Source organism: Varanus komodoensis, unplaced genomic scaffold (genome assembly GCF_004798865.1).
Source record: "Varanus komodoensis strain SLA01 unplaced genomic scaffold, ASM479886v1 scaffold37, whole genome shotgun sequence".
Classification (NCBI taxonomy): Eukaryota; Metazoa; Chordata; class Lepidosauria; order Squamata; family Varanidae; genus Varanus; species Varanus komodoensis.
The window spans coordinates 5,711,256-5,720,176 of record NW_025335889.1 but is presented as its reverse complement, the minus strand read 5'-3'; the positions used below and the strand labels follow the sequence as shown (position 1 = coordinate 5,720,176).

The window sequence follows — 8,921 nt, the reverse complement described above, 5'->3', positions numbered from 1 at the left end:
CTAGAGGAGACTCCTGCGAGTCCCTTGGACCGCAAGGCGATCAAACCAGTCAGTCCTAGAGGAGATCAACCCTGACTGCTCTTTAGAAGGCCAGATCCTGAAGATGAAACTCAAATACTTTGGCCACCTAATGAGAAGGGAGGACTCCTTGCAGAAGAGCCTAAGGCTGGGAACAATAGATGGCAAAAGAAGAAGGGGACGGCAGAGGATGAGGTGGCTAGATGGAGGCACTGAAGCAGTTGGTGTGAGCTTAAGTGGACTCCGGGGAATGATGGTGGACAGGAAGGCCTGGAGGAATGTTGTCCATGGGGTCGCGATGGATCGGACACGACTTCGCGACTAACAACATACCATGCCCATAGCCCACAGTGTTCTCTGGGCAGTTTACATTTCCAACAATAAAAACAGATATACATTTCCAAATACATTGGGATTCCAAATACATTTTACAAATAAACTCCAAATAGAATTCCAAAAGAAATACACACCAATAAAATAGATGTAACAATAATAAAATGCCTTCTATAATATGCATTAAAATGCTAAAGAAGCCCGAAGAAGTAACTAGAAAGTCTAATAAATTAATCCCAGATGCAACAGTCCACAGGCCAGAAATCCTAGTCCAAGCTGCCCTGAGCAGGTGTCAGATGGGAAGAAAAAGGGCCCCGGTGCTGGGAGGGGCACCCTCCAAGATGGGCTGCAGTTGCAACATGTGCCCACCTGCTCCCTCTTACTCTTCAGCACCAGTCATTTATATCCCACCTTTTCCCCCAAAGTACTCAGGTAGGAAACACACTTCTCTGCGCCCCCTTTTGTTCTAATGGCAACCCTGTAACCAAGGTTCAGCTGATAGAAAAACACCAGCCCAGGATGATCAACAGCTGATGATCATGCCTGAGCTGAGATTGAAGCTAGGTCTGAGTCAGGTGTTTTAACACTTATACCACACTATTTATATTTCCTGGACCAGGACCCAGATAACATACATGATAGCCAGTTCATCATAAAATAGCTGGAATACACCCACATGGACAGTGAACAAGTCACAGTCTTTTGTTTTCATCCCTCCCATATTTCATGCCATTTCCTCTTTCTGACTCATCCCTACAGAAGGGGTGTTAACCTGCTGTCGCAACATGTTTTATATAATTCAGTCAATATTAGCTGCTTATCTGAAACTTGTAATTACGTAAGATTATACATTAAACTCAGTAATTAAAGATGGCCTTTGATGCTTGTTATGTATGAACTATGGAATCTTCAAAGGAGTTGACCACACATCAGCCTCACTTACAATTAGTAGGAATTGTGGCCTACTAAATTATGCTCTTAGAATAGCTGGTGCCTAGTTGAAACTGATAGAAGAAGCAATTCCTAATTTATTCCAGAGTGATTCCAGGTCTCCCCTCACAATAAACACATTGTGCTTAAACACATGTGTACTCACACAAATGTTGGGCTACTAAGGATCCATTTTGTTTACCCAGAAGCCCTACAATCAATTTACCTAGACTCTTGTGATAGCAATACAGCAAACATGTCCAAGATGTTGCCTGGAAGGTATATTGCAACAAACCCTATGGCAACTGATGTCACATCAACTCTTTTGGTAGCCATAGGAATACTCTTAGTCTCAATGTTCCCTCCTGCATGCAGATGAAATCATCCTGCTTTACAGGGGTGTCAGAAAGTTTGCTAAAGGCACATCCTTTGGGGATGCCATAAACTTTTGAAATCAGAAGATTATGGGCATTCTGTAGAGGGCAGGAGGTATCCAGAGGCTAAGGTTAGCTTCATGCTCCTGTCACCCTGCAAAACAAACTAGATGGCTGATTTCAGTTATCTAACTGTGGCACTCTGGAGTGGAAAGGAAGGGGTTGAGGCACCACTGGGATATGTTGCCTCATGGTGCTGCCAGTCTCCTCTCCTGCTCATAGTCAAAAATGCCCCTAATCCCTTCTTCAAGGTCAGTCTTACAACCTCAGGCAAGCAGCCCGTGCAGCTCTTTCTAAAGACGATGTGAGGCAGGAGAGGACGATCCCAATGTGGAATCCAAGTGTGTTCCAAGGTCAGAGCAATCTTCCAGTCTTGCAGTTAAGAAGCCAAAAATTCCTGTGGCCATCTAGAAACCACCAAGCAGCCACAGGAACGTGTAGTCCAAGTGTTTTTTCCACCTTAATCTATCTTGCTCTTTGGTCCAATGGGTTTTCCAAGTGGCTTAGATAATTATTTTTAAAATAATTTTAATTTTAATTTTAGAACAACACAGAGCCAATATTATATATCTGATGAGCATAAAAGGAAATCCAAGCAAATGTTTGCTCAAGCACACTGTCAGAGAATCCCAAAGGTTCCCTACAGAAGAACTGCTAGAGCAAAACATTTGGAAACCAGAAATTAAGGAGCAGAAGCGAAGAAGTTTTGACAGTCTTGTTGCTGTTACTGAAAACGACCTGCCCAGGCTCACTGATTGCCATATTCCACCTAGAAGAGGTACCTGGAGCAGGTCCTAAAAAGATCTGGGGAAACATCTGGAGAAGGTCGGTAGAAATATGAAACTATTTCACTGCAAGTCAGTTTCAGTTTTGCTTGCATTGCCCATGGTCAGCTTCTCACATTTTCTGATAATGCTACAATGTCATTCCCACATAGACTTCATTGCAGACACTCATTACATTCCAGAGCAGTAAGCCTGTTGTCAGAGCAAGAGCTACCACAGCTAATCTGTTTTATTCCAGGAAAACAAAAACACACAATTAGCCTATCAACCAAAGCTGGTCAAAAACACAGTTGGCCACACTTATCTATATATCTAGACAAGAACAGGTCCAACAGAACATCACCATTTTAAGACCTTTTTATTTTCTCACTATTTTAATAATTAATCTGGTTTTATTCTTGTTTTTATTCCTATTTTAGATGCAGTGCACTTTATTTTATTTTGCTTGCTGTTTTGGGTTTTGCTTTTTGGTTTGCTCTCTGTAAGCCGCCCAGAAACTTTTTGAGTAATTGGAACGGCATACAAAAACCTACAATAAATAAATAAATAAATAATCACACGTGTAAACTGAATTGGTCTCATTAAAAATTGGCTTTATTACCTGTTCCAGGATCAGCCAAGTAACAGTACTTCCAACTTGTCTGATTTAACTTTATACATTATACACATTATGCATTTGTACATTATGCACTTGAAATACACTATCTGAATGCTAAATATTATATATATGATCCTTCCTGCAAACATAAAAAATGGCTAAAAACTCTTCAAAATGCATTAAAGACAACAAAGTATTTATTTACTGGTTAGAAAGATCTTAGAAATATGGGAGGGGAGACTAAGTTTAAACAAGTTATCCAGATCTTGACTAAATATTGCAATGTTTCCCATCTTATAAATTCACCATGTAACATATGACCACCCATAACCCATAACAATTTACAGAGAACAGACTTCACAGATCCCTACCCCAAGGAGTATATAGAGTTGTATTGTTAGGCTAACTTAAGCACCAATCATTTCAATGGGTCTACTCGAAGTAGCACTTGGTACAACCAACAATCTAAGCATACACTAGGCAAAACAACAGAGGGAAGGGGGAGTGGAGGCAGAGGTAAACAGCAGGGAAATATGCAGTTAGTCGCATGCACTTTTGCTTCAGTATATTAGATTAGGTTGTTCTACTCGCTTCCTGGAAGACTTGAGTTCTGAAGAAAAACCGTATTGATAACATATTTCCTCAATTCTTTTCCCTACACTCATAATCTTGAATTGCTTGTGCTCTCATGCCCTGTTATTTTTTTTCATTATTCAGACAAGGTAGAATAACTATCCCAACAAGGCATATCAAATTGTTTCTTTTATCGTAATGGAGCATTAGTATTCACAATCTTGGCATGTAAGTGGTCATAATCATGCTTTAACATTATAATCTCTTCTCTGCGATCTTTGTAACTGAACAGACAGTTTACCTGGAACATCAATACTGGAGGATGTTCATCTACAATAAAATCACACTTTTCCATTTCTTCGAGTATCAAATATAACCCTAGATTATAATGCAAACTGACATGGCTTAATATACTTTTGAATTGTAGTTTGCTGTCATCTTATTTTGCCATGCAAACTGGGTCGGCGGGATTTTATTTTTTATTTATGGCTTGTTCATTTTGAAATAGCACTTTTTCCATCAGAATCTGAAAATGCATTTAATACATCTATAAATAACTTTGTCTTATTTGGAATTCACTGCCACAGGATATGTTAATCATCAATAGCTTAGATCTCTTTAAAGGGTGAAGGGCCAGATAGCTTAGTGCAGGCTAAGTCTAGCAGCAACTAACAGTCATCATGAATCAACAGAAGCCCCATGTTCAGAAACAGTATGCCTGTCATATGTCTGGCCCCTTGGCTCTCTTTGCAGTCAAGCTGTCCAGCTGTATTTCTAATCAATTACGTTCACTATGCAAACTGCACACAAGCAAGCATTGCCACAGACCATAGACATTATCCTCTTGCAACTGAGAGAGACAAAAACTCCAAATAGGCTTTGCATCACACAGTCTCTGGCAAGCTTCAGTCGGTTCCCTAGGTTAGAGCATCATGAAGGAAAATTCTCATGCAACTGACATTGTCTGCTATGTTTCACACTGAGCAGGCTGCCAATTCCTGCTCAAGGTAAGTCTTTCCATGGGGTCAGCTCCCTGGTTTTAAGTCTGTTTAAATGCCTTGTGACTCTGCATTGTCCCAGCCTTTTCATCTGACGCCTAACTTTTTGGTCTCATATCTCAATCTCCTCCCCTTCGATACGAGCCTAATTCCCATGGGTACAGAGGGTCCAACTGGGCTACTCTCTGAAAGATCAGAGGACAGCTTACACAATTCAACTCTTCTTTCTAATTTACTGTTCTCACACTCTTGCTGCCTCACAACACCTCCCTGTCTAGCCCAGGATTAGTTCCCATGACTTTTTGAGGTATTTCTTCAGAGGTGTTAGGCCTATTCCCTGCAATGCAATAGCATATATGTTAGTTGGGGGCAAACACAGAACAAGGGTATTGAGTAGGTGGCCTGCTTGCATGCTTTCCATAGGTGTCCAATTAGCCACTCCCTGAAGGAAACAGGATACTGGACTACACATGTTTTTAGCAGGCAGTGTTTTTGTTTTTTTAAAAAAAAGGATGCCAGAACTCACATCTTGTTAATATTTTATTTAAGGTTTTTTTAGGGTAATCTTTTATTAGCAGGACGGGTGGTTGAGAAGTAATTAGTAATTTTTTTCATTTTTAAATTTGGAGTCACACTTTTACACTAAAAATTAAAAAAAGATTTTCAATTCACCAACTTTTTTTAAAATAAAGAAATTATTTACCTTTTGCACGTAGCCAGTTACTCTACACACACCAACACTGTGTCATGAAGCATAATGGTCGCTGCCCACAGTAAGCACTCAGCACATGACCACACGACCAGTCACAAGCCGAGCAGCGCCAAAAGCCGAGCGGCGCCATCACAACCAGCGCGGACACACAAGCAGCCCGCATGCACTATTTTAATGATTTTGCCGCCGACCTGCTACGCCCGACAGGGTGATTCAAAATCATGTGGAAAAATCCGTTGAAAAATGGTGCTAGAACGCCGTTCCAGTCCATTCTATGACAAAAAAAAGCCCTGGTAGCAGGTCCCCGGTGGGGTAAGTCTAGTGCTATCCAGAAACAATTAGGTATATTGCCTGCCTAAGCCAAATTAATTTCCTGTAAGTCCGGACCAGAACATATTTGTTTCACAAAACAATTTAGTTTGTACCCACTGACCTTGGGTTCTAACTCTAGTCTCTAACTCTCAGCCACAATGCTTTTACAAAAATGGAAACTAATAGAACTAAATATTCTATGGAATTCTAAAATATTGCACACACCAAAATGCTTATATCAAGAAACTGTTTAATAATCAGTACTCCAAAAAGTACTATGGAAGCTACTTCATAAAATAGTAATCGGATCTGCAACAAACTGATGTGATATGGAAAGCTTCTGTTCAGGATTCATAATGATAATGCCTTTGGGAAAGACTTGGGTCTACCCAACCCTGAACATCTTGATTTTTACATATTTTTATCCCACCTTTTTTTCTTGCCACAAACTTAAGACAGCTTACACAATCCTTCTCTTCCTCTCCATTTTATTCTCACAATAACCCTGTGAGGTAGACTAGACTAAGAGTCTATGATGGGACCAAAGTCATGTAGTGAGCTTCCTGGCCAAGTGGGCAGCAGATTTCAGATCTCCCAAATCCCAGTCCAGCACTTTAAACTACTAGGCCACCGTCTTATCTGACATATCCATGCTTACTGAATATTGGAAGGGTGGGGAAAGGAATCCCCTTTATTTTCCACATAGAAACCTGAATTTATGCAAGGTCTGTGGTCATGAAAACTGTACAGTGTGCTTTTCTGCATGAGGCTCTTAACTTGCTGCATCTGCTTTTCATGTCATCAAAGAACTGAGATTGCAACATCACACACAGAGTGTGTTCTTTCCTGTTTTTCTGCTACATAAGCTCTAGGTTTTAATTGTTAACAATATTTGCTTATTTATCTGGCCAGGGCGACTTCTTTTATATTGTTATTTATTTTATATTGTTAATTTTATATTGTTATTTTTGTATTTTATTGTATTTTATTTTATGCTGTGAGCCGCCCCGAGGCTTCGGCAAGGGGCGGCATAGAAATGTTTTAATAAATAAATAAAATAGGTGGCACTGTGGTATAGCACAATAGCACAAATGCATAAGTTAAAAAAGCGTTTTCTTTCACTTATATAAACATTTTCTCTGTTTTAAAAAAGATGGGCTGAAAGTGATGGTAAGACACTTACATCTTTTAAAAACCCTGTAAACTCTAAGGGAATAACAAGCATACAATAAATTCCTTGTGTAGAAAAGCTCTCTGTGGACAAGGCCAGTTGGAGACATGGAGGTTGGAGGAATGGGACCAGTGGAAGAGGAACCCACTGCCTTCCTCCACATATTCCTGGCACAACACGGAATTGGTATACTGAAAGAAATCTTTGCAATCATGTGTTGCTGTTTTCCTGGCATCCCTGCAGATAAGAAATTATTGTATACATGGGAAATTAGTGGAGTGCTTGACCCTTGGCTGACACTAAGTTATGCAAATGTTAGAGAGAACTAGCATTAATCTGAGACATTTTCTTTAGAAAAGCCACATGCTTGCTTCAGCAGCATGCTCATAGCTTTTTTCCCTCCAAGACAATTCATAATTAACCTGCAGCTCACAGTAACAGCCAGCATGTACCACCCTCTCATTTTTGTATGCGCTGATATCATGTACTGCCTACAGTGATTAGCTTTGTGACTGTGTATCAAATAAAACTCATACAAGGACAGCATGGATCTTTACTGCAGCATCTGCAGGCCCCTGATTCACCAGAGACCTTAAAACAATGAATTAGTTTTGGGCTTCTCAGCCCTCATTTGTAACATGAAGATTAGCTTATTTTGCAGAACTGTTGCATGGATTAACTAGATAAAATACCTGTGCTATATAGAACCAAGAACCTGATGTACATGTAGAGCTAAACATATGGTAGCCCTTTGCAGTGGTGTTGCATGCTGGGTGCTGTAGTCCAATCCATCAGGGGGACACCTTGCAAAGGAAAAAAAACTATATGGTACGGCAGAGTTCCATACACACTCACCCTACACCAGCTGAAGCTTATGGTGGAACATGCAGGCACAAAGCATAATGTAAGGATTACTACTAGTACAGTTACTATTTATTAAATAGCTAATAAAGTAGAAGCACTTTGATCCAGAATGGCAGCAGAGGAAAAAAGGGATTCACGCATTTTTCTAAAGATGGAAAGTAGCAATTTTTCACTGTTGTACAGAAACATCACTATTAAGCAAAAGCACATTTGTCTCCTATGCCTCTTGGCATGGCATAGTAGAAAAGGATTACCTTAATGCTGTTATCCATGATCCAGTGTCAAATGTGTGCTCCGCACAGCAGTAAGAGACAAAAATTCTAAGGAAGCAGAGAGAGGCAGTCCCATGACTGTTTTTTGGCTGCATGCTAAACTATCTATTTAGCAAACCAGAGAAAAAGTGCTTTTGGCTGAAGATGTGAATTGTTGCAGAACTGAAACAAATGGCATCAGTTTTTAGAAAGGAAGAAAACAAAGTACCTGTAAGAAGCACTAGATTAGGCCAAGTGATCTTCGTCGGGGTATAGTCCCATAATATGGACAGAAGCCTAAGGATGCCAGTTGGGATTAAACTGGGCTGGACCAAGACATTTTTGCCTTGGAAGCTGACCAGACTGGTCAGTGACTCTTACATTAATATTGGTGTTGGGGCAATGTCATCCAAAGTATGCTGAAGCTTAGGGCACTTAAGAAACACAAATCTCTCCAACATCTCCCCACCTCTCTCAATTCCCTAGCATCTAGGACAGTCAAAACTAGAAAATGCTTAGTTCCTCAAAATAGTAAATGCCAGTTTGCAAATAATTTGCCTTTTTATTTATTAACATAAATACAAATTTAAGAACAACTATAACTGCACTGGGAAAGGTCTATGTCCACAACAGCCACAAACCACCATTGGCGCCAGTAGTTTTCCTGTCTGTACAACATCACAGAAGCCCTTGCGATGTGACCTCTGGCTTAATCGAACAGTGACTTCACCTACTGTGATCCCTAGCTATGCTTAAAGTGATCTGTCCTGCACCAAACCCCCACAGATATCAGCTGCTACTACTGGAATTTGCATTCCACTGGTACCAATGGCAGGTTGCAACCAGCGTGGAGAGAAAGCGAGCCTCTTTGTGCAACGCCCTCCTTGTCCTATGCTGAGCCTGATGGTTAAGTTTTTTGTTTAATTTGGCCAGGCATTCTAG

At 40.4% G+C, this 8,921-nt stretch overlaps 1 long non-coding RNA gene across 1 annotated transcript in view; it reads right to left on the bottom strand.

Annotated features, from left to right (window-relative positions):
- Nucleotides 1-8,921, bottom strand: part of LOC123028467 — a 49,745-nt gene that overhangs the window by 35,296 nt on the left and 5,528 nt on the right. The gene's annotated exons all lie outside the window — the stretch shown is intronic.